This window comes from Xenopus tropicalis, chromosome 3 (assembly GCF_000004195.4).
Source record: "Xenopus tropicalis strain Nigerian chromosome 3, UCB_Xtro_10.0, whole genome shotgun sequence".
NCBI lineage: Eukaryota > Metazoa > Chordata > Amphibia > Anura > Pipidae > Xenopus > Xenopus tropicalis.
The window spans coordinates 108,334,894-108,361,906 of record NC_030679.2 but is presented as its reverse complement, the minus strand read 5'-3'; the positions used below and the strand labels follow the sequence as shown (position 1 = coordinate 108,361,906).

Sequence of the window (27,013 nt, the reverse complement as noted above, 5' to 3'; positions counted from 1 at the left end):
CTCTCACCCCTCATTAGACTAAATCCTCTGTCTTTGAAGTGCAACGGTCCTTCATCCCATCCCATTTATACAAAGGGCATATCATGAAACCTGCAGGGCTTTCCTAGCATTTCCATTCTTCTACCCCAAGGAAACACAATACTTTTAGTTTCCATCTTATTCTTTCTATGAGGAACTAACAGATGAATATCCACTACATCCTTTAGAATCCAACTAGAGACAGATCTGTTAGATAGATAAAATGAATTACTAAAATGGGTATAGAAATTGGAGAGTAAATGCACATTTGCTTGAATTATCTCTTCTACTTCCTCTGCCTAATGAAGTATTGAGCTTGCCAGATTGCCTGCACAGTGCCGGAGAGCATGTGGAAACAATCTAAATATCTGGCTTTCTGAAGGAAAACAATTCAGTATCTCACATTGAGTGTAGTTTCTTCTGCAGAGCCTTGTCCCTTACACATGCAGACACATGACGTACATTTTTTCTGTTGGATTTTAGCAAAGGTTTTGGTGTTTCATGGCCACCGTGTATTACCCCCAAGTCTTGTGACACGGTCATACATCCGAGCTGTAAAAAATGAAAAATTATCTCAGTTGAAGAAAAGAATACAGAGGTCCAGTGAAGTGCTGGGGAGGTATCCAATGAATTACACCCAAGAGGCTTACACTTTCCAGGAAAATTATAAAACCACTTGTTTAATATTAGTGCCAATTCCTTTTTAGGGAATGGTATCCTGTCTGCCGTCATTCCTGTTATTAATCCATTGCCAGTAAATAATGCTCATTTCCTTTCCACTTTTCTCTGTATATTCTGTACAGATGTAGAGATCATTATTGCAGCCATTATCTAATGCATAATGCAAAATGTGAGGCAGCTTCATGACTTGAGCCTGACATTAGGGAGAAATAAAACGCCTAGAATAGACTTGCAGGCAGAACATCAAATAGGATATGAAGTTTTCCATTTGACCTGTAGGAAAAGGCATGTAGGGTAAGTTACCAGTCTCTTAGTTACAATGCATTATTTATAATAAGTGACACATGCAGTTACACAATGTATATATGCATTCCCTTTGCCTGGGCTGCCACACACTCATCTTACAAAAAATCACTTAAAAAAAACTGTCCAACTCTCCCAACTTTTCTTGCTCCAAAATAAATTTGTCCTTCTGTGATACCCAGTGATACTCAGTTCTTATAAACAACTATAACCCAGGAAGATTAGAAACTTCCCTTGTGTCTTTTTAGGGCATAATGATGTGGAGTGGAGGGGGTTACTACAGAAATCTAAGAGCATGATATCAATCCCTACATAGTATAACTGAGTTTTGGCAGGTTTTGAAGTGCTATATATATATATATTTATGGTGTTCTCAATATTTATTTAGCAGCCACACTGCTTATAGTAAAGTGGTCATAACCATTCCAATTTTAAGCCAGTGTAGAGAAATCCGTGCTTGGTACATAGTACTTATTGATAAAAAGAACAAGAAACTATCTTGCCCAACTTCATAAGCAAACAGAGGGCTCAGACGTTGTTTATATAACTGCAATAATCCACGCAATGACATTATTGTAGGAAATAGAAGTATGCACACCCACCATCTATTAATCACATATAGTAGAACGACAATTTTGCGTTTCCCAGGGGACCACATCAAAACGGCATAAACTCCAGGAAAACGGTAAATCCAGAAAAGAAAAAAGGCAGCTTTCCTGATTGTGACTGTGACAAAACAGTGTCAAGTCTGGCCCGTAGTCTCAAAGGCTCCATAGACTTCACTGCATCATATCATCTGGCCCTCGAACATGCTATATGAAAAATGATTGGCCAACTACATATAATAAGTAAGAAAGCACTGCCATAGAGGATAGAATGGTATAGGTCACCTAGTAAATTGATACACTACTCCAGTTCACCAATATTACAATTATCTGTCACTAGATGTGTCCTGTAATTCAAATTATTACTATCTCTACTGGCTGCTCACTGCTCCCAGAAGTGTAATACATTACTGTGCAAGTCAGTGCATCCTAGTTTCTTACCTGCCTCAGTCATACTATTGGGCATACAGCAAATGTATAATGTACAGTAATTGTGAAATATCATGTGTAATATCTGTACAGTAATTGTATTGACATTTCCAAATCTGTAAGTGTAGTGGGACGATTATTTGTTATACTGCATGTTCAAGGGACAATTTACATTGAAAAGAACCCGACACACCAAAGTAATAAAGCAATGCATTAAATATCATTGCATTAAAGCAATGAATTATAGCTAGTTAAACTACTTGCAACCTAAAAATAACAAAACAACCCAAATTAATCATACAGAGGGAAGGTATTGACCCGGGTGTGTATACAACCCCGGGTCCATCGCAAGATTCAAGCAGTAAATTTAGTTGAAGTCAAGACAACAAGTCTTCAACATCTTGTGAAGCAAGGAACTCACCACTGTTGACAAGTGTTCCAGGTGCAGAAGCCCGGAACCCATAGCTTGAAAGGGTAAGCAACCATGAATGAGAAAAACAGCTATACTTGTACACCAGGACCATCCACCGGAGTCAGTTAAATCCGATTTTATTTGCTCATTTAAAAGAACAAAGCCTAACGCGTTTCGTGCGCAGGCGCACTTAATCATAGGCATATGTTCAGGTCTCCAGTTGGACAGCTCCGCCTAAACTGATTGGGCTAAATAGTTTATTTTTCTTTTTAGCTTTTAGAGTGTTCAAGGAAACATAAGCAAAATGGCAACAAAGCCCTTTTGGAATGTATCTTGTTACCCAGCTATAAGTAACCAAAAGATTACTCTTCTGGCTGTTCCCGCTTAGTTAAAAGAGACTGCAGGTTTAAAGGCTTAGTTCTGTAAATCAAACAGATTGTGGAAGTTGTACTCCAATGAAAATCATACCTTGGCAAGACCTAAAGGTATTCAAACCTAGGTTCTATTTCAGCAGCTGATAGAAGGAAGTGTTATATGAATCCTTCCTACGCAGCTTTTTGATCACTCTTTGAGCTGCACAGGATTCAGGATTCCAAGTGTAGTCAGGGCCTGGTAACAAAATGACTTTCCCATAAGGCAGGAAAAAAGTCAAAAAGGAAATTTATAGTATTGAAATATGCAAGTAAATATCAAGTAAAAGAAAGTCTGTGTCTTGCTTTCATGGTTTATTTGAGAAGAAAGAAGAATATCATAGGTTCATTAATCTACCATATATAAACATATTTATTTTACAATCAGACTCCCAGGAGAGATAAGCTGGATATACACAGATCTACCATTAGACTCCCAGGGGATATGAGAAGGATATACACAGATCAATAGACGGGAGCAGCTTTGCCATTCTCAGAAGCATAGAGGAGTAATCATTAATAGAATGGGCTGTTGTTGTTCTGCAGTATCATAATGTTAGTGCAAGGACAAAATCTTGTATCCTTTTAAATAGGACAGACTGACATACAACTTTCTAGCAAGAGGTTCGTACAGTAAATCTATTAACAAATCCTGTAGTAATAATATTGCATTATTGTCTGATTAATAGCCAGTTGCACATCTTTATCTCACCTGCAAATTCTATTCGAATGAGTGGGATGTAACTTAAATCCAACATCTAGTAATGTTTTATGGCATGTGTATGTTAGTCCATGTTGCTATACCCACAATCCCAGTGAATTTCTACATGCAGTCTCTAGTATATATCAGTAATATCTGTATTAAAGGGGACCTGTCACCCTAAGAAATAATTCCAATTTCTTTTTTATTGTGTTTGTTAAGCAAAATTAACTTCACATACTATATAAATGATATAAATCTTGTTTTCTTCAGTCTTGGGAATATACAATCACAGCCAGCAGGCAGCTGCCATTTTGTGGGCACTGTTAATAAGGCAAGCTTTGTATCACCCCAAAATCTTGTGTATATGCCAGAATGGGGGACCTGATGCCCAGGCCGTGCACTGGTTAAACTATTAGATGGTGAGAAGGTAGGGAGAATGTGAGTACTGAATGAAAAGTTTAAGTAGTTGTCTGCCCCGCCTCTATGCCTAAGGCATGGAGGCAGGGCATGCAGTATATGATTGACAGCTGGGATTTTTAAATGCTTTTATAATGGGTTTGAATGTGTTAATATAAAAATGAATTTTGGTTTCATGTTTAATTTGAAAAGGACTTTTATTATACAGCTTTTCATGTCTGGGTGACAAGTCCACTTTAATATCAGATTTACTCATGTTCTCTGTGTTAATGGCATACATTCCCTCTATGGGGGTCTGAGTGGCTGCAAGGGTAGCTGTTTTAGGCAGCATAATGGAACTTTCTGAACCTTACAGATTTATGTGCTTATTTAAATCAGGCCAAGTTAAGTGGTATGACTTAGAATTAGATCACATTTATGGTGGTATCTCAAATTAGAATGAGTAAGGTTCTTAGCACTATCATTTCAGAGGATCAAATGGGCTTTATGCCCGGCAAGTCCACGGCACTCAATATTAGAAGGCTTTACTTTAAATTGGCTACCGAACATGATAATCACGGCCAGAGATCAATGGCTGAGAGAGCTGCACTCGATATAGCTAAAGCTTTTGACACAGTAGAATGGCCATATATGTTGTAGGTGCTTAAACAATTTATCTTTGGTACAGCATACACCAAATGGGTTAAGCTTACATATAGTTTACCAAAAGCATCCCCAATTGTAAGTGGTACACAATCCACTTTTCTCCCCCTGAAACAGGGCACATGCTAAGGAAACCCAATGTCACTACTCTTATTCATACTGGCCATAGAGCATTTGTCCAGATATTCCCAGGGACCTCCAGCGCCGGATTTCAAATCCACCCGCCCCGAGGCCGCCCCCCATTCACATCCCCCCCTCTCCCCGGCGCGCATGCACAAACAAACCTCCCTTCCGCGCCAACGCAAGTGCGCATGCCATTTAAACTCCTATATGGAGCAATGGGGAGAAGTCCCCATTGCTCCGTATGGCCATTAAATCTTAAATTGTGCCACCCTAGGCCAGGCCTTTGTGGCCTCGCCACAAATCCGGGCCTGGGGACCTCCTCAGAATGCCCCAGATGTCATGCTGAAAATGCCACATTAATACATATGGTATGGGATTGTTCAGCTTTAACCACATTTTGGACTGAGGTCCTAAACAAATTAGACTTTGTAGACCTAGCAGTAGAACTCCAGAGAACCCCTCGTATATGCCTGATAAGTGTGGGTCTTAAAGAATCGCTCATGCAACACCAAAGTTTGTCAGTGAATGTTTATTTTTAGCCAAAAAGTTGATAACAAGAAAATGGAAAGAACCAGTACCTCCCAAATATGCACAATAGCTTTTAGAAGTTAATCACATATGGACACTAGAAAGCTCAATATATAAATCTAGAGGATCTAATAAGAAACACCAAAAAATTTGGGGCAAATGGTTAGAGTTATCCAAGTAATGAGCAGGTCACAACTTCATCTCTTAGGGCTCTGGCACACAGGGAGATTAGTGCCCGCGACAAATCTCCCTGTTCGCGGGCGGCTAATCTCCCCGAAATGCCATCCCACCGGCAAAAATGTAAATCGCCGGTGGGATGCATACGCGGCACCGTGATTTCCCCGAAATCGTGGAAGTTGCCTTGAGAGGAAACTAATTTCCCCGTGTGCCAGATCCCTTACAGTATGAAAATGCAATAAAATGACAATGTTGCCAACTATACTGTATATATCAACTGTTGTAATATAATCTAGATTTCTACTTTTGTATGATGTGCTCCCTGTAATAAGTTTACCAATATACTTTGTTGTACAATTGTATTCAATGGTGTAATGTTTTAACGCTGACACCTGAACCTAGGAGTAATTCCTGTTGCAGCTATACCTGGTTTGACGAATCATGTGCAAGTTACTGTACATCAGACTCTATAGCATAGGGGGATTATTTGTGACAAAAGTTACAAAGTTCCCACCAGTTCTAGCAAACCATAGCAATCTGATGTTTCCTTTTCAAACAGGTGACCTGTAAATGCTACCTTCTGACTGAACAGCTTTGAGAGGGCATAAAATAGACTGGGGCTAGAATCAAGAAAATGATGGAGGCTTCCAGAAGACTAATCTGACAGCAAAGACAATAACACTAACCCAAAAGGTAGGAAAAACAAAAGAATAAAATGTTTGTACATGTATAGGATCCATTATCCATGTAATTTGGATTTCCATACTTTAAATCTGCTAAAGAATCAGTAAAACAGTAATTAACCCCAATAGGATTATTTGCATCCAATAAGGATTATTTATATCTTAGTTAGGACCAATTACAATGTACTGTTTTATTACTACAGAGAAAAAGGAAATCAATTTTAAAATTCTAAATTATTTGATTAAAATGGAGTCTATGGGAGACAGGCTTTTCGTAATTCGGAGCTTTCTGGATAACAGGTTTCCGAATAAGGGGTCCGATACCTGTACTTTTTAATGTTTCTATTATGTTGCAAATAATAAAGGTTTAGGGTCCCCTTGAAAGGCCAGACATAAACATGCCAAAACTGACCTCAGGCACTGGCCATTATTTTTTTCAAGCACTAATAATGTTACTAGTACTGATGGGGTCCGGCCCCCCCCCCCCACTCCCCTCCGGATGCAATTTCCATGCTGGATTCACATCGGCTCAAGCATCCAGCAGTTCCTGAAAGGGTGCAGGCCTAAGTGCAATTGCAGGGGTATTTCTGTATTTAATTAACTTTTAGTTGAACTCAAGTAAAAGGCACTATTTTACTATTACAGAGAAAAAGGGAATAACTTTTAAAATTTGAATTATTTATATAAAATGGGAGATTGTCCTTCCATAATTCAGAGCATTTTGAATGACAGGTTTCCAGATAATGGTTCCCATAACTGTAGTTCATTTTTGTGACTTTATTCTGTTTACGGATGTTTTTTACCACACTTTCTTTGAGCATATCTTGATATTTATATGTGGCCAATATAAACTGCCTGTCTTAAGTAGATAAGATGCTAAATGATGCTAAAGCCTTGACTCTAGTTAGAGGTACCACATCAATTGTATGAAAAGACATCTTTAGTCAGATGAGCATTACCACCATAGGTAGTCATTTGTTGTATAGCAATATATTTTAATATTAAGAATACATGTATTTCCATGTAATTTTTTTACTTTAAAAAATATTCTATTGCCAAAATATTGCTATTGTATAAAAAAATAATGCACTATATAGAAGCATGGCACTCTGTGATTAAAGCATCAAATAAGGGCAGCATACCTCTAGACTTCATCTCCTAACATCCTACATAATTCTACCCTGAACTACCAGCACACTTCCTATTGAGGCAGACCACACCCATTAAAGGAGAAGGAAAGGTAAAAACTAAGTAAGCTTTATCAGAAAGGTCAATGTAAATACAGACATAAGCACTCACAGAAAAGCTGCACTGAGTCCTTAATTCCAGGGGCCAGAGTCTGCTCAGTTCTCTCCCCCCTCCCTTCTCCTGCTCCCCCCTCCTATAAGAATTCATAAAATCCTTAGGAATGTGTAATCTGAGCTATAAGGCTAGAGCTGCATGTAGGAAGCTACTGAGACCAAGTTAAATGGCAGCTGCAATCTTAAAAAAACAGAGAAAATGTCTAGGGCTCTTTACTCAGGTATGATAAAAGCTTTCTGCAGAATAAATATAGTGTTCTAGGTGGCACTGATCTATTCTAATCTATTGGCAGTAAAATGCCAAAATGACTATTCTTGGGGTCTCAGCCTTATTGCCAAGGGGGCTTCAATTTCAGCCTGGAAAATCCCTATGTGCTGAGGAAGGCTTCCCTCCTTTATTTCACAGGCCAGTCAAGTTATGTTCCCAGTGGAAGGTCTGATACATAAACAGGTATTAAACATCCTTAAGAAGCCATTGTCAATCTGAGTCTTTCAAAGTCTCTTAAAAATAAATGATACAAGCTAGAAGAGAATGAATTCTTTAACTGTGCATTGCTGACAATTCCATAAGGTACTGACTAACACAGTTATTGATAGAATGTATGATGTTTCTTTTCTAGTATTCATTGGCGTTTCAGGCACATTTAGGGAATTGTCTGATTATGAGTTTACTCATCTTCACCAAACACAGACATATTGTAGCACAACTTTATGAAAAGAGCTTATTGCTATTGCCAGTCAATTTGTAAACATTGTTATTAATTTACAAGGTAATTTATAAATAAAAACATTTATCCTATTTATTCTATGTATTTTTAGATATTGCTTATTTTCTTACCCCAAGCACATTTTTTTCAGAGCCACTAAATGTGCTTTATTCCAAACTGTGGGGCTGACTTCCTGGGGGTGCTAAGTGTAGTGGATGGGGGATCAACATGTGTGAAATGTTGACATAAATAGCAATAGCGGGATGCCTTTTTATATTATGATATGCTTATAACCCATACTAATGGAGGCCTGGGAACATTTTTGACCACAAAGTGGGGGCTTGACCCCAAAGTCGAAAACCCATGATTGTTAGCATACAGTATTAGCTGTATTCCTACATGCTGTAGTATATATACAAAATATGCTTTTTTTGCTCTGCTTTTGGCTGATAATATGTTGAAATTGGCTATTTATAATTCTGGGCATTGTATCACTGATCTGGTTTTGTTGTTCAACTACATATTTGCTATTATATTTGCTCTTCACTGCATAACAGTTTACTACCATGATATTCTTGAGTGCAATATATCATTTCTGTGCCCTGGCAAATGGATTGGGTTAGCACATTATTCTCATCATTCATGGGTTTATTTTAGATACTAATTATTAATGAATGAATGAATTAATTAATTAATTAATTCATTCATTCATTGTTTAATAATGCTTATGGTTTTGTTTTATGGTGGTTTTCTCCAGTCTTACTTTGTCACTACCCAGGCGCTCTTTGATAGCTGGTTTTAGTTTTATATTCAACTATAAATTTTTCTGTAGTTTATATTGTCTCTTTTTATTCTTGCTCACACATGATGATTGTAGTAATTAGTGATGAGCGAATCTTTCCCGTTTCACTGTGCCGAAAAATTTGCTTTACAACTTTTTTGCTGCACACAACTTTTTTGACGTGACTGAGCCGTTTCTTGATGTGACCACGACTTTTTTGAAGTGACCGCGCTTTTTTTTGGGTGCGACCAAGAATTTTTCATGGCAAAATTTTGCGGCAGTTTCACAAAACTATTTGTAAGTGGCGAAATGCGGAATTTCACTGCAAATCCATGCCTGCTAAAAAAATTCTCTCATCGTTAGTAGTAATACATTTTCCATATATTTCTATCGCTTTATCACAAACAATCTCACCAAGTTATCTAATTAATTTTCATCGTTTTGGCTAGTGCAATCTAAACGCTGTATCCTAAACAGTTTCACCTCCCTAACTATCAATTCATTGCAAACATACGTCATTTATGCTACCCATGTACATTTAAAGGAACAGTAACACCAAAAAATTAAAGAGCTTTAAAGTTATAAAAATATATTGCACTGTTGCCCTGCACTGGTAAAACTGGTGTGTTTGCTATAGTAACACTACTATAATTTATATAATAAGCTGCTGTGTAGCCATGGGGGCAGCCATTCAAGCTGGAAAAAAGGAGAAAAGGCACAGGTTACATAGCAGATAACAGATAAGTTCTGTAGAATACAATAGTGTCTTATCTGTTATCTGCTATGTGCCTGTGCCTTTTCTCCTTTGAATGGCTGCCTCCATGGCTACATAGCAGCTTATTTATATAAATTATAGTAGACTTTCTGAAGTAAACACACAACTTTTACCAGTGCAGGGCAGCAGCACATTATATTTTAGTTACTTTTATACACTTTCATTTTTTGGTGTTACTGTTCCTTTAACATTGTACTCCACTTCATCCTGTCCTTTATGTTCCAAACTCACAAGGCCTTGCATTCTAACCATGCTATCGCTCACATTCTAACCATTCTTTCCCTCACATTATCATTTTATCCCACATAATTTAACCATTCTATCTGATTAATTTAATCTTTCTTTTCTTTTGATACACATTGTTTTTAACATTATAAAATCAATCTTCACACTCCTACTATTAGATGCCACACATTCTCAATGCATTGTCCCATAAATTCTGATCATACTCATAAGTCTATCAGAGACACTATAATAATGAAGTCTCTTTACTAAAATTGCAGCAAACAGAAGCATTATGATTCAGATTTTGCTTTAGAAAAAAGGTGATTGCATTTGCTCACCAGCCAAGGGGTTAAGAACAAGTGCTACTGTTTCTGCAGACTATAATAAAATTAAACCCGCTGCCTGCCACAGCATGGAATCCATTAGTAGTCTGAAAAACACATTTTGTATTGAAATGTTCTTTCCCAATGTACATTTCTAAAATGCTCAGTAAATATATTCATGAGTCCTACCACTCCAAACAATGGTAATTGGGGTACTGATACAGTAACTGTTACTACTAATAGTAATTCACAAGCATATAGGAAAACTCTTAGATATCTATCTCACATTGATGACTGGATAATGCTTCTTGTGTAATGGGTACCGTTGTCCTCATTTCCCTTTATCAAGTCTATAACCACAGCAATACATAATACATAATATATTTATTTTCATATAGTTTTGCATATATTTATATTACCACTAATAAATGTGAATTTGCAGGTCTCAAATTGCATCTATATACCAACTCTCAAATTTATATATTGATATTTTATATCCAGTTAGGCAAAAGGCGCTCCTGTACAGTCTATACACATCGGGAGATATTTATGTTTGGATTATAATACAGGTATGGGACCCGTTTAACATTGCATAGTGTAAAACTTCAGTAAATGTTCTATACAAGACTGCTGAGGAATTTCTTACCATTTGTGTGACTATATAAGAAACATGAGAAACAGATGTTGGAGGAATATGGGAGAGAAAATGAACCTGGAGAAGCAAATTAAGTAAAAAAGAAAGTAAATACCCAAATGAAGTTCTCCTAAAATACTTGGGATTTTCCCCCAGAAAGTAAAACTGTCTAACAGATCAGTCTTCTGTATCAGTCTTCAGACATGGAAGGAACAGACCTTTTGATAAAAATTGCAAGTGCCTACCATGGAGCCTTTCAGCACCACCTCAAAAATATTGTTGATGAGAATAAAGGAGGGGTTATGTAGTGGGCTAAGTACAAGGATGGAATGTTTTGGCAGGCCTCCGTGCTCCATTACAGGGTGCAAAGACCTGCTGCTTGCCCCTAGAATATCACTGACAGGAAGAGGCACAAATGGCTGACCCATCTACAGTTATTTGACGTAACAGTAGCACACAATCCCTTGCTGCTACCTTTAAAGGTTAGCAGTTTTTTAATATATGATTTGATTGTGGTTAAAGTAGATGCTGGAAGCCTGTACTATAAAGTTATCTCCAATTAATGCCTATTAGAGCCTGCAATTAGAACCAGTATACAGTAAGTAAGGATAAAAAAGACATTAGTTTAAGTGCATCCCATCTATGTTGATGTGAAAAATGCATTAGCCCCCTCATGGGATGGGGTTGAAGACTCTGATAGTTTAAAATATGAAAGATGAAAACAGGATCTCCAGCCTCTTTGAGCAATGCATCAACCCCTTGCCCTATGTGAGGGGTGAAATCACAATACAGTCTCAGGACTGAAAAGTAAAAATGATTGTGTGTGGAGAGGAGGAGGGTGCAAAATGTTAACAAAAAAATGACAAAATTGGCCTTTCCTTGTGCTACAAGTGTTGTCAAGTTGGTTTAAACTCCTGGTAACTATATGGATCAAGCGCCCCCAGAATTACCTCTCTTGGGCTTTCAAGTTTCTTAGTTGCATACTTGATACATGATTATTGTGGTTCAGTCTATTCATCTTAATGAGCATTGTACTTTTCCTCTTTTCCCTTCAACTATCCTTTCTGGTAAACTGGATCTTCTAATATTGTCCAAATAGGAAAATTTTATTTTGCATGAAATTGAAATTCAGGCTTGTCGAGGATCCATCCGTTTGTTCTCCTTGCTATTCACATTATTCATAGTTGATCTTCCTTGGCTGCTGGACAGTGATATTGCAAATTCATCAAAGGAGGCAAAGGCTGTCTAATTTCACTACCAGTTCTAAAACTGCTCATCTTTACAGTTGTCATAACCTGTATGGAGAGGTTCTAAAAGGTTCTAGTGATTTGACCCTACTACTATGGCCCTGTTTAATTGAGGACACGTCTAACAATGTCAAACTATGCACCTCCCTGGCATCAGGGGATTGTAATTTTATAGGAAGCCTATGTAAGTTGATACAAAATGTTAAAGTTAGCCTAAGAAATAATATATATAAAGTGCAGACACAGAAAAGACAGAAGAAAAGAATAAATTAGAGACACATAATATATACGATCCATAGCTCTGTGGCAGGCCAATTAAATACATTTTGGATTTTGAATTGTGGATTAAGTCTCTATCCACAAAAGAACCTCAGATCAATTGCTAAGGGCTAGTATCTCTGACAGGAGAAGATCATTAACTGAAACAGGAAGAAAAATTCATATCTGCTATTATAGTGATAGCAACACTAAACAAATTACTCTACAAAATATGAATGTACATTAAAAGTTCCCTGTAGGCCATGTTGATTATTTACCACTAATAGGACTGCTTTTGTAAGTAAATGTTACTTGAGGTTCCTAAACCTGACTGTTTTGCCAACCTGACTGTCCCTTCTCAGCCTGTCAGTTATAGCTTCTAATGCCAATGGCTTACTGCTGCACAAATATGGCAGCCCCCTCATAGACACCCCGTCTGTGCGCTTTAGCGCTCCCCCTTCAATTTGTGCGTTTGTGCACTCGGGGGGGGGCAGCAGTGGGGGTGAGGTGGACAGCTGGGCCATCTAGGGCGCCCAGCCAGCTTGGTCTGCTTCTGGCTGGGGGAGCGAGGGGGGTAGCATCAACCTGAGGTGGCCAGGACCCCTGAGGCAGCTCTGCTCATAGAGGGACATGGGGGAAAGAGGCAAAAGCATCAGGCAAATATTTTTAAAGCAAATTTATAATTAGCATGCAAGGGCAATGATATGACAGATATAAAAAAAATATTTATTTCTGGTGTCAGTATCTCTTTAAGTCTGAATAATTTCTCCCTATTCCCTCTTAAGTCTTTTTCTAATCCCCCCCTTCCTTGATTTTGTATGTTACTATCTTGCCACACAGCTAATTCAAATGTTTTGCACAATAAATTGTAATGAAGAATGGTTTTAGGAAGCTGTACACTACAATGCTTTGTAGTACAGCCAAGTCATCAGAACAGCCTAAGGCCCATGGTGCTGGGCACATTTTTTGTGCAGACATTCTGAGATGGTGCCTTTTATTCTAGCTAGTGTTGCAAGCCTGTCCTGTTCCCTGGGAGTCTGTGGAAGAAGAATCTGTGTAAATGAATGTGTGCATGGTTAAAATGCTATACTATAAATGTTATAATAGAAAATATGCAGAAGGTGCATTTTTTGCATTAGGAGAACACAAAGTGATTTGTAGGTTTATAGTAAAGGATAAGAACAGTTGTATAACTAATATGCAATTTATTAGCTCAAAAACGTTCTAATATAGTTTCCTTTAATTGAATCATACTCCCACCAGGTACACTATAGTTTATTTTAATTCCAGCACACACTCATGCTTTTATGTCATTTGTGCACCATTATTACTTTATAGCTGCATTCCTGTGGAGAAAACCTATAAGCATTAAGATGCCATGTGTAAAATAAAGCCTCCCTTTATGGTATCAAGAATGCAAATGGAGTAGCTCAGCCCATGGCAAAGATGTTCAGCAGGATGCTGAGCTGACAGAATCGCTTGGAAAAGCTATTTTCAGCTTCATTGCCTTTGTACAGACACCCAGCTAAACCCTCTGCTCTGATTGTCACACTGGAAAACGTGATTTTATAATTATTCAAATGGTTTCAGAATCCCCTAACCTGAACAACGAAATACACATCCTTGTTCATTAGTGCCATAACTAGAAGTTACTAGGCCCCACTGCTAGACCAATATAGAACCCTCAAAATGTTCAGGAAGGTCTGCAGCCACAGGGCACTCTCTGAGTTCCATGTCCTTTAAAAGCACTTAGCCTTCAACCTTGTGCTCTTATATGGTTATTGAACTCCTAGGAGCCTTTTAATATCCTTTGTTCTTCATTAACAGAACAACAGTCCAAGACCGTTTAAACCTCATGTACCCAAACCATAAGTTTCAGCTGGCCGTACACGTACCAATTACGAACTTTCCTGTGGCCATTGGTCGCAGGAAAGATCGTTTGTTCCCTTTACTGATGTTCAGAGCTGAATTGTCAGATATGGAGGTAAAACAATAGGGATTCTACCCCTATCTAACGATTACGTCCTAAACGCAGATGTTTTTGCAATATCAGTCGTCTTGCCGATCCACCATACACGCACTGAATATTGTACAAAACAAGGTTTTATATGATAATATCGGCGCGCGTATGGCGAGCTTAAAGCTGGCCATACACGTGGCGATCTGACGATGTTTCGTGTGACCATCGGTCGCACGAAACATCGTCAGATCCGCCACACGCCATTCAGGGCTGAATCAGCAGGTAAGGCGGTAGAAACAATAGGATTTCTACCTCCTTCTGCCGATTCAGCGCTGAAGGGAGATTTTGGTCAGACGCCTTCTATGGCGCCCGATCAAAATTTTCAAACTGGTCCTATCGGCGAGTCGGCCGATATCAGCAGCTTCCTGCGATATCGGTCGACTCGCCGACATACCATACACGCACCGAATATCGTACGAAACGAGGTTTCGTACGATATTATCGGTGCGTGTATGGCCACCTTAAGAGAGTCACAGTTGTACCTTACTCATTGCTGGTTATATGACTCCTACACACCAGGTACTGCGAACAGTGTTTAGCATTTATGGCTTTCACCAAAAGAAACAAGCACCTTGCCGTCCCTAGGGTGAATGGGGTTTTACCTTCCTCTTGAGTGGATTGTTCCCTTGTTTGGTTTCTTCTCATCTTGTTTATTTTGGGTCACATTGTTTCCTAAGGATTTTTATGGGGATTTATTTTCTTAACAAGAGCATGCAAACAAATAAAACAAGTTGATTCTGGTCAAGAGAAAGTTCAAGGAGATTAACTGAAAACAGTGAGTAGGAAGGTACATTTCTTTGCAGATTAATGCTTGAACTTTAAAGGAAAACAAATTATTATATAAAATTGCATGTTCGAACATTCCCAAATATTTCAAGCTTTCCACGCCGTGCTACAGATTAGATATAATCTATTGTATGGGATGTTTTTCTACAGGCTGGAAGAACAAGGTTTCTGCTTTCTCTGTCTTTCATCAGTGAGTAAAGCGCAGACGACATTCCGAATGGTTAAGGTTTCATCTTGCTCTAAATATCTAGAGATTGAACAGTTAGAATAGTGATATACAAGGACATAATTTGTCACTTTAAAATTAATGTACTGTATACATAGATGTTCCTTAATGGAAAATATGGAATTTGAACACAGTCGATTGGGTGCACAGCTCATTCCTTATCTTCATAGTTTTATCTATCCATATGAGTTTATCATACCACATTCATAACTGCAAAAAATGCTTATTTTAGTCACAAGACAAATACAAATGTTGCAGTTTCTCTAAATATTAAAGATTTAAAATATATAACTGCAATAGTTTAGTTGTTTAGACAAACTTTATTCATTCAGAAATGTATAGCTATAGTATATACATATGGGACTTGTTATCTAGAACACCGGGGACCTGGGTTTTCTGAATAAGCAGTTTTTCTGTCTACAATACAGATTAATTATATCTTAATTAGGATCAGTTAAAAGGAACTGTGTTATTATTACGGAGAAAAAAAGTAATCATTTTAAAAAATGTAAATATTTTATTAAAATGGACTCTATGGAAGATACCCTTCCTTTAATTAGGAGCTTTCTGGATAATGGGTTTTCAGATAACGGATCCCATACCTGTATATGAAATATAGCAATAAACACTGATATAGACAAAACACTTACTACATTTTAATATAATCTATAGGAAAGGCCAAAATAAGGGTTGGCTACGAAATATGTTGCCAAATGCCCCCCAAACCAGTCCAGTCTTCTAGAATATGACCCATCCCTTCACACTCCCCACACTTGTTCATATTGAAGAAGGTATGTAATTGTACATAGTGTGTGGGCTGCTTAATGTTATAGAGCCCTCAGGTCAAAGTGTATCTCAGAATCCATGCTCTATAGCTGGACATGGTACAGTCCAACTATTAGATGTGCCCATAGATGGATGAATATGGTGTCATTTGCCCATACACCTACAGGACCTAACTGCAATTACTAAAATAATTTCTTGCACAAATTGTTGCCATAAAGCTTAAAAGAATGTTGAAAGGACAGGTTGGTATAAGTAATCTATCCAAGAACCAACCGGTCTTCATCGACTATTACACCCAGTCACCCCAAGCCTTGTTTTGACTTGTTTTGCATCAACTGAATGGGAATTTCTAATTTTAGTCAAAACTTTTTCCTATTAACTTTTCTGACATCTGTCAAGATAAAGTTTGTGGATTGTTTTATCTGGATCTTTAAATAATATTCAATTTTAACTCGGCAGGGGATGGTGAGTTGAAGGCAGGGCTGGAACTATGGTTAGTTAGAAGAGACATGTACCTAGGGTATAAAATGGTGTGGGGGGTACTGGGCATGTATCTCATATGTCTGCCTTCCCCTTGTTTCAGCCCATCTCTAAAGGTGGCCATACACCTTCAGATCCGCTCGCTTGGCGATGTCGCCAAGCAAGCAGATCTTCTCCCGATAACCCCCACCTACGGGTGGGCGATATTGGGAGAATCCAGGCTAATTTGGTCGTTTGGCCCTGGCCCAATCGATATCTGGCTGATTTCAGGCCAGACATCGGTCGGGCAGGCCGGTCGGTAGTGCCCATACACGGGCCGATTAGCTGCTGAATCGGTCTAAGGGACCAATATTGGCAGCTAGAATCGTCCCGTGTATGGGGACCTTTATTCTGGGATCTGGTGCGCATACACATTAACAGAGGGGAGGCTGGGCCAAGTAGTGCCAAAGAGAAGGAAGGGGGGTTGGTGTGTGGACAATTGGGACCGGGACTTGCATTGGGCTCTCTCAACCTTGGGCCTTGCACTGGCTAAAGGTCTGATATATTTTCATATATACAAATATACAAAGAATAAGTCTGTTTAAGCAGAAAGTCTAGAATTTCTCACAATGGGCTCTAAAGGCTTTGATTTTGTGGTCAATTAAGCTTCTTCAGTTGTGCCAGTGTCCAGTGTTTTAAAATAGGCCCTGGGATTCCAAGTACACAGAGAGGCCCAAACAGCCCAATGAATAGTGACATTTACCAAAATCTGAAGATCTAAACAGGCTGGCTCTTTTTTTGCATCTAGCCAGTTGTAAATGTTTACATGTATTACTGAACACAAATGTTATGGCTTAAGGTGGCCATACACGAGCAAATCCGCTCGCTTGGCGATGTCGGATCTTCCTCCGATATCCACCTACGGGTGGGCAATATGGGGGACCATTTAGGTAAAAAAAATAATAATCCGATCGTTTGGCCCTGGGGCCAGACGATCGGATTATGTGGGCGGCAATGGGGCAGTCGGATCGGGGACCGCATCAACGAGCCGATGCGGTCCCCGATCCGACCAGATTTTCTAACCTGGCCGATCGAGATCTGGCCAATTTCAGGCCAGATATCGGTCAGCCAGGCCGCTCTGCTCTTCCCATACACGGGCCGATTAGCTATAGTCGGCCCGTGTATGCCCACCTTTACTCAACAGAAAGCAATGTAAAGTGAAATGAAAAAATCCTTGTGTCAGTAATGCCCCTTTATTAAGGATAATAATGGTTTTGGTATATGATAAAAAATAAAGATGATGTTGGGGGCCACTTTGTCAAAGTTAAAGATGAGAAAATGTTCACCATTTGTTTCCACATTTAAATATATTCTGTTTTGCTTCTTGTGTTTATTTATAAATGTATTTTCAGTAATAAACCTATTTTTTATTGCCCATTTTCCACACAAGCATGTTACAGTTCCTGTGGTTCCTGATTTTATGATTTGGAGACGGCTGGCGAGGCATAGGTTACACGTCCCTAATGTATACAGGCCATTTCCAGGGAATGTAGAACTCATATCATACCATATATGTGTCCCTGAACAGATTTATATCTCTAGGGAGTATGGTATTTTTGGTATCTGAGTGGGCTTAATGATTAGTTCCATAACATAGATTCATTTGCTTGTGTTTCTTGGCTGCTGAATTGATGGAAAGCAGACAAAGTGCAATGCATACCAGAATGTGTGCAACTCAATTACATCTTCATTTAATGGATAATTTAGTCATCTACTTTTGTGTCTAAACTAATTCTGCAGGAAATAATTTACCCCTAATCATTTAATTGCTGGAAAAGCTTTTACATTTTATATTAAAACAGTCTTTGGACTGCATAAAATACTTACAAAATAATCAAGGGCTGATATTAAAAAGTGTTTACACCAATTCAGAACAGTAAATTACTATTAAACATTGAAACTAAAAAAAAAAATATTCAGTTATTTAATAAAAACCTTTAACAGGGTGGCCATATTAGGTGTCAAGCTTTGTATCCAGTGGCGTAACTACCGGGGGAGCCCAGTAGGGCCCACAAGAGTCACCGCAGGGAGACCCAAAGGTAATATAATTTGTCTGGTGCATGTTTTGGTGGTGGGGGGAGCAAATCCTGCACCTCAGGCCCATGTTCTCCTAATTACACCACTGCTTGTATCCTACTCACTGTCTGAGCAGAATGCTTCTTCTCATGTCGGATAATCAACTGACTTCTGCTACTCTTTTTCAAAAGTCAGAACCATCAGATCAGAAAACAGACATATAAGGGTCCAACAACTCAACAGTTAGCACTTAGGACTCTTAAAAAAGGTTTTTTTATGCTTTTACAAATAAGCGCTATTTATAGCATGCGTTAAAAATTTTATCGCGTCTTATTTTTTGCGTCTTAACGCACGATTCACTAAAAGGATATTTGAGTTAATTTATACGCAATGCTGTTTGCGTTATTTAAGTCGCAAAGACTATTTTCGTGCGGTATTTTACGCAACGCGCACAAATTGTCACCGTGCGTTTTTTCGCACGCCATATTAGCCATACACACCATTACTTTTGGAAAACTACTGTTCTGTTCTGAAAATTTCCCTGCAAACTGGAGGCTTCATCACTCTAGGGCCAACACAGACTTGAATAAATCCCACTGCAAAGTCCATATTGTGTTGCCAAACCCTCATGAACTGTACTTTTCTATAATTACCGCCTGCCCCAAGTAGGTGTTAATTTTCACACAGACTAATGCGAAATTAAAACATTTTATCTAAGTGTTTGTGAATCATACGTTAGTATTATTTCTGCGCGAGAATTAACGCAATGCGGTAAAATTAACGCATTCGGTTACACGCTATTTAGTGCATGCGATAATACTTTAGCGAATTGCGCATTTTTTTGTGTCAATTTTAACGCAAAAAAACATACAATAACGCTTGTCGACCTTTAGTGAATCAACCCTATTGTATTTTTATGAGTTTTTTAATTGCAACTAAGTGTGTTTTTGTGAGTTTCAAAAACAACCTTTTATTGTCTTTAGATTGTGCATCTGGTGGAAGAAAATGTAGCATGTTGCATTAGAAGAAATGCTAATGCAATTAGACAAAACTCTGAACTCTTATGAGAGCAAACAGGCAGAATATATTGGAAAGAAGTAGCTGATGCACTTAGGTGCGCTCAAACCTGAGTGTTAAACGTGCGTCAAAAGCACAAAAGCTGGTGTAAAGCCTTAATGGGCTGAAAAGCTTGCTCTTTAGTGCTCACTCACACATGACTTGCAGCACAGGCAGTGGTTTCTGCTCTGCACCTTGGGGCGCAAGTGCAGACCATAGTGGATGCAAGACAGCCCTGTCCTTACCTGTCATAGCTGTGGCGACTGCAGGCAGTGCTGTATTCATAGGTCATAATCACCCTTTAGTGATTTCAATAGAAATATTTTGAAATAATTAAAAACTACCGAAAATGTACAATTAATGTTTACTGGAAAGTTGCATTTTCATTAGGTGACATTATTTTGGGGTTTACATGTCATGGATTCAGGGTTTATTCTTCCATTGGTTTTTAGATCTGGAGATGTTTACTTGTTGCTGAAAAACCATGAGCCTTTCCTTAAAGTTCCCTAAACAGATCCATACCCTTCTTGATGATTTTTTTAATTGCTTTGCGGTAATGAGGCCTCACAGCACAGGGCTGGCTTGCCTGCAAGTCTAACAATCTGGAAAATAGCATCTGGCGTTGTGAGGATGGGATGAAAGTTTTCATCTGATTAAAAGCCTGCAGAGGACTGGCTGGGAGATCCACAGAACATAGGGAGCTTCTCACTTATTGCAGCCATCTGATTCAGAGTATAGCAAAACAGAGAGCAGAAGAACTGGGGAAAAAGGCCATTTTTAAATTCATTCTAGTAATGTAATGTTTGCATACAAAAAGATATATATTGTCCCAGGTGTTGCAATATTTGAAATTCATATATATTCGTTTTCCTATACAGCGTACTATAATTTTTTGGTAATTTAATCTATTCACAAAACACTGCCCTGCTTCCAATCTAAGGGGCAGATTTATTACGACAACAACAAAAGCCACATAGCTAGGCTTGTCTGCGTAAAAAATGGGTCATTTTTTCCCGCAATTTTTCTTAGAGCGACTTCCGCCAGAACTTACTTACTCAAGGTCTGAAGCAGCATAAAATAACGGCATCAAGTCTGGTGTTTGGATGGTGTAAATTAAAACACACTTTGATAAATTTGCCATATATGTTGCATAGCTTTTTACACCATTTCTTCATGAACTTCGTTTTACACAGCATAATAAATAGGCATCAATAGTTGAAAGCTGCCACTAAAAACCATGCCTCCAGCAATAGCCTATCATAGCAGCTGAGGCTTAAAATAGACACATGTACAGCCTATATTTCAATATTTAAATACAAAGGGGTTGCACCCCTAGGCTGCTCACATTCACATTCCCTGCCCCAGTAAGGGTTGCCGCCTTTTTCTAATTATTATACTGGCATTCAGGTTGGGCCATGGAATCATTTGGGGGCGAGGTTATGACATAAGGGGTGGGGAAATGGGTGGGCCATGCAGGGAAAATGCATTTGGGGATGGTAAATGGGCAGGCAAATATGGCTGGACTGGAAAATGGAAAATACTAGAGCCAGGACAGAAATGCTGAGGGGCAGAATGGCTGAAGATGTGTTCAGTAATTTTATTTGTTCATGACCTTTCATTTAAAATACAATTCATATTGGAGTTACTTTGTTCTTTTAAAATAATTTCTACCTGCCTTCTAAGTTCTCTTTGACCTAGAAGCTATTTAGAGGGAGCTGCGCCACTGTTCAGAGAATTATAAATCAAGAAAAGCATTTGTGATAAGAGTTTCCAGTATAACCTCTTAACTCCCTAAGTGCCACAGGCCATACAATCTGTGATCTGTGCATAAAGGGAGCGAAGTGCTACAGAAAGTGGAAGATAAAATGTTGCAAAATCCACTTTCCATTCAATCTTTGGAGATTCTGTAAAAACCTCAAACTATAGCAAAGATTTGCAGTTTGGTAGCTGGGAGTAGAAACATATTGTAAGAGTTACAAGGACTCCCAAGGCACATTATATAACCCAAAATATATATAAAGGATTAGATATTAACTGTAAATGGTGCTGAATTAACAAGCTGGGCACATACATCTGAGCAGCTGGCAAAACACTTAAGTGACCTTAAACGGCTAAAATACAGTAAGTATGGGAATTATACCCAACAAAAGACTTAATGGCCTCATAAGCCTCTAATGTCATTATTTACTTATTAAATATTGTGATAAGCTTGAGTTGGCAGTTGTTATGCTTTAAACAGCTTAAAGTGTAAGCATACATTTATTAAATGATATATTACCTCATGAACCTTGCACACATTACGTGGGGATGGAAATACAAAGGAGCAGGGGATGTACAAACATATCCAAATACCAGCGTACTAATAACAACCGGCCTGGACTGGCAATATGGGGATTCTGGCAAATGCCAGTGCTGTCCAACTTCTGTGGTACCACGGGGCAGAATATTTCTGACCTACATGGTGGAGATCCTATAATGGCCCTTTTTAAACCACACCCATTTTAAACCACACCCATGTTAAAACAAACATCTTTAAGACCATACCCACATTACTGGTGGTAGAACACGAAAAAGACAAATGGTTGGTGCTCAGTGCAGGGATATCACCCATCATTTAAATGTGAAAGAATTATATTAAGACATAACTTTAAATCCATGTCCCTCTTCCTCCCCTGTGGATAATAGAGCTACCCCCAGCATATAAACACCTCAGGGACCTCCTAACAACTATTTTTCATTAATAACAAACTCCCAGAACAAACCCTCATCAGGTTTACCTCTCACAGGCAGCATAGGGCAAGCAGAGTATGGCACACACAGGCAGCATAGGGCAGGCAGAGTATGGCACACACAGGCAGCATAGGGCAGGCAGAGTATGGCACACACAGGCAGCATAGGGCAGGCAGAGTATGGCACACACAGGCAGCATAGGGCAAGCAGAGTATGTCACACACAGGCAGCATAGGGCAGGCAGAGTATGGCACACACAGGCAGCATAGGGCAGGCAGAGTATGGCACACACAGGCAGCATAGGGCAGGCAGAGTATGGCACACACAGGCAGCATAGGGCAGGCAGAGTATGGCACACACAGGCAGCATAGGGCAGGCAGAGTATGGCACACACAGGCAGCATAGGGCAAGCAGAGTATGTCACACACAGGCAGGGTAGGGCAGGCAGAGTATGGCACACACAGGCAGAATAGGGCAGGCAAAGTATGGCACACACAGGCAGCGTAGAGCACACACAGGCAGGGAAAGGCAGGGCAGGCAGAGTATGACACACACAGGCAGGGTGGAGCAGGGCAGGCAGAGTATAGCACGCAGGCAGGGTAGAGCAGGGCAGGCAAAGTATGGCACACACAGGCAGGGTAGAGCAGGGCAGGTAGAGTATGGCACACAGGCAGTGTAGAGCAGGGCAGGCAGGCTAGGAAAGAGGACAGAGAAACCTATCATGACTACGCATGTAACTAATCTGAGGTGTGAACAATGCAGGGGAAGTTAATCTCAGTACTGATACCATTTAAAGCTTACACAAAAGTAAGCAGTCAGGCAGATGGGGGGCCACATGGGGGTCATGGGCTGTCAGTTGCACAGCACTGCTATAGACACTATAGTCACTATTTATTGGGCCTGTTGGGGGCTGTTTGGGCCTCTGTGTACTTGTAAATGTCAGTGCCTATTTCAAATCCAAGTCTGGACCTTTATTACAATAATTGTAAGCTCTTTTATAATGCATACTAGCACTAGTATATGTGTTTTTTGTAATTTATACATTTAGGTGAATGTCTCCAAAACAAACACTGTTTAATAATAAAATGTAAAACTTTGATTAATTGTTGAAAAAGACATGTCCTATATTTAATACTGGTGATGTTATCAAGGCCCAAAGCATTATATAGTATAAATGATGAGAGGATAATTGGTGCTGTGCTATTTGGTGTGGTTGCTCTAAGAATCATTTAATTTGCACAATTTATATAATTCATCCTCGTTAAATAATATTATGCTGTTATGCCAGTGCACATAAAATGAAGTTATGCTGTCGGCTGGATTTAATATGCTAATATGCTTCATCTCAGACAGCCTAAGATTAATATAACCTGTAAGGGTTAAATAGCCATTAGACCAGGCTTGCTGGATGTTGATCTTTGAATAAATTATTAACTACCCTGCTTTCAGTAATACAAGCAATTGGTTGGGCTGCTTACAGTGTTCTTTCCATGACACCATAGTCATTTCATTCATAAATACTCTGGTTGCCACTGTTATTTCCCCTAAGCAGAAGCTCAGCTGTGTGTTTTCTGCCAAAATCTTCCTGTCACTGCTACTGTCAGGCAGATTTAGTTGAAATAAATGACAGGCTTAAGGGTCGCGATCAGATACTTGTCCACAGTCATTTTTTAGCTTCTGGATAAGTGCCCAGTGGTGATCATTCAGTAAAAATATTCCCCACCTTAACGGAGACACACAGCATAAGTGAGAACCCCATCTAATCTTGTCGTGTCACCTTTCACTCTGGACTAGAAATGATCATTTACTTTGAAAATGACTCCTTTATTGGAGCTCCCTATAGATCCTCTCTGGTCCCTTTCTGTGTTTCAAACATGTGTTTGGCATTTCACAGGAAGAAGCGCAGTAGGAGGGGGATAGCCAATCACAGCCCTGCGGTCACACAAGCAAAGACAGGCTTCGGTTCCCTATCAGGTCAGCCTAGCTGAAACATATCTTTTTTTAAAGCACATTCCTTCTATATTTGTAGTAATAAGACAAATCAACTGGACTTGCTGTGTTTTTCTTAAAGACATTACACCAGTCATCCGACTGGCTTTTTCATTTTAGAATTTTTAATTCTGAACTGAGAAAGCCTGTTGGTTGGCTTGTGTAATGTCTTTAAGAAAAACACAGAAAGTCCAGTTGATTTGACTTATTACTACATATATTCTATTCTGTATAAATATAGAATAGTAATAGTAATGAATAGCCTGAACTAAAACCTTTGGGATCAGTTGTAATGTTACAATTGCTCCAAATATAGAGGCATTTCATATTTTCCATATTTTCTTAAGATTCTATATAGGAAAGGTTGATTCTGATTTCACAGTGTGGTTATTTTTTATTTTTGACATCTCATTTATGTTGGTTCAGCTGTTTAATGTCTGGTGGGAAACCACAACTCAAATGGTTACCACTAACAAGTAAAAAAAACCTTAATCAGTCACCAAGCAATAGACGTATCAAAGCAAAGTGATGATTGGTTGATATTAGGTACTGTATCAGTTCATATGTGTCTTTAGTACTAACACTGACATTTGTTATGGGAATTCTTACCATGGTCATTAGAATCTCACAGACTGCTAACAGACTATGCTGGAGCAATAATAGGAAAGGGAACATATACCTCCCTTTTTGACTGGAGCACATTTAGTTGGGCTTATGTAAGAGTGTATAAACACTACAAGAACTTTTAAAAATAAATATAATAACATTGCTTATTTCACAGATTAAAAGAAAACCGTGATAGTATATCCCTATCCCCTAGCCTATCCCCTTAGGCTGAATGTATTCTGGGACTCTGCTTTCCAGAGAACCTGTGCACCACCCACTATGGAAAGCAAAAAAAGTCCCAGAATCCTTCACTTGACAATGGAACACAGTGAGGGAGGGAAAACATTCCACTGTGACCCTAAGTGGGATGAGGAAATGGTCCCTGCATATAGAGGCAAACTATCATGGTTTCCTTTCAATCTGTGGAATCAGGTATGTCTGGGTAAAAAATATGTATATTTATTTCTGGAAGTACAGATAGTGTTTATGCACCTCCTTTACAAACTCCAACTGAATGAGTTCATGTAAAAAAACATGTATATTTTCCATTTAACTACTACTTTAGTTGCTGTGTTGTTGATTTTTCATACAGTGGTTAATTGTATATTTGTTTTTTATACACACCAAAGAATATACTGTGTGGGAATATGATTTATTAACCCTTTGCAACATCCCTTATACTGTACATGAGAAGATCTATAAAACTGGAGCTCATTTCCTGACCTGAACATTTATGACTATATGAATGTCTTTTTAACATATCACAACAGACCAACTATTCATTTATTGGCTTCCTGCTGCTGCTTTATTAATACTTAAAGAGTAGAAGGGAAAATTATCAAGTGGAATATTTGTATATGTACTTGCAAAATATATGAAAATTACACAGTGCTTTAAGGCCAAGTGGTACGTGGGAGTTCAGTTTTCCACTGGTAAAGTGCTTTCTCTACTGGAATTCACCCATAGGTGCAATAAGCTGCTGCCTCCATTAAAAGATACTACTTTCCTCCTTTAGGCAAAGGGATTTCCATTCTGAAGGTTGGCTAGTTTAGATATATACTACTCACAGCGAGGGAATCAGGTTGTATTTGAACTGTAGATGTGACAGTTTATATGTTATGAAATTAAACAATGTACAATGATCAGATGATTCAAACATGGAATTTAAACAACATTTTGTATACATTTTACATGTGATTTGTTGAGTGGAACTGTTGGCAACCTCCATAGAGGCTTTGATGAAAAAAGATGATAGATGGAAATAAATCTAAACTGAGGAGACCATTGCTGTAGTTCTGAAAGTGAAATGTAGCCCCATTCTTGCCCGATATGGGATTTCAGCTGCTTAACTGTTTCTCATATTTTTTGTTTCATAATGCGTTAAATTTTTTCAATGGGTGACAGAGAAGGTGGTGTTTCTGGATCATGTTTATATATGATTTCTTGTAGAGATGCAGCAACAAACTGTGCACAGACTGGAAGTATTCTGAGCCCATGCAGTAATTCCCATTATAGAGTCATATCTGTTTTTAATGCAATGCCATCTGAGAGGGCCCAAAGATCATGGACATCCAATACTGACATTTGGGGAGCAGGTTCATAAATGGGTGGGCCATGATGGTCAGAGGCTGAATCAGGATGTCAAGGTGTGGAGTCATTACATTGAGGGGCGGAGTCATGATGTAGAGAGGGAAAAGATGCATCGTCAAGCTGGGGATTTGATGAGTATGGAGGGAGATGAAGAGGCAGATCGGAGGCATACCAGGACAGGGGATTACTGTTTTTTTGAAGAGTAGGCCTCTCTTCCTTTGTGGTGAGTTTTTGGACATATCTTAAAATCCTGCATGCCAGGGCAGGGCGTCACATTTATCGGCAAGTACATTGCCAGTAAATTTAT

The 27,013-nt window shown here is 38.9% G+C and overlaps 1 protein-coding gene across 1 annotated transcript in view; it reads left to right on the top strand.

Moving 5' to 3' along the window:
- sema4b (semaphorin 4B) overlaps window positions 1–27,013 on the top strand; it is a 129,281-nt gene that overhangs the window by 5,909 nt on the left and 96,359 nt on the right. Inside the window, exon 2 of the mRNA XM_012959538.3 lies at window positions 6,008–6,141. The gene's annotated coding sequence lies outside the window, so the exon portion shown is untranslated. The remainder of the gene's footprint in view (window positions 1–6,007; window positions 6,142–27,013) is intronic.